This window comes from Plasmopara halstedii (assembly GCF_900000015.1).
Source record: "Plasmopara halstedii genome assembly, contig: Scaffold_3120, whole genome shotgun sequence".
Classification (NCBI taxonomy): Eukaryota; Oomycota; class Peronosporomycetes; order Peronosporales; family Peronosporaceae; genus Plasmopara; species Plasmopara halstedii.
Genome location: NW_020190023.1, coordinates 330,581 through 331,192, shown reverse-complemented (window position 1 = coordinate 331,192; position 612 = coordinate 330,581).

The following is a 612-nucleotide window of genomic DNA, read 5'->3' as shown; positions in this document are numbered from 1 at the left end:
TCGACCGCCGTCCGGTGACTCGTGATGCTCTTCGAGCCCTTGAGGACAAGGTCCTTTGTAATTGGAGCTCCGCTGAGCATCATGCTGAAGTAGCATATCGCTGTGCGGACGCTATTAACGATTTCAAGCACGTCGAGCGCCAGTTGTCTCGCCTTGAGGACTACAGCGCTCTGCCGGAGCGACTCCTAGCCGTGGATCAGGCGAATGCGTCGTTGCACGCGACGGTGTAGCGCTTGGCACCATTAGAAATGGAGGTTGTTGCACTCCGTGCTCAGAACCAGTTGCTGATCCAGCTTCTGGGTGGCCGAGGCCTGTGGGATCCGCTCCGGCGCCAACGCTTCCGCGTTCACTTGCGCCGGATCCCGTTACGGCTTGAGCAAGCCTACGTAAAACACCGGGTGAGTGCGCATCCGTTTGGGAAGGTTCAGCGTGTACGCCAGGCCCGCTTGACCACAACCTGAAACGGTATAATAAACAGTGGACGAAGCTTCGTCCGGAAGATAGTAGAGGCTGCATGTGTAGGCAGGTTTTTAGAATTTGATAAAACCAGGTTCCCGACCATAAAGCTTTCCACTTTGTCTCTTCCTTTTTCATTTGCATATTTTTTTTGCC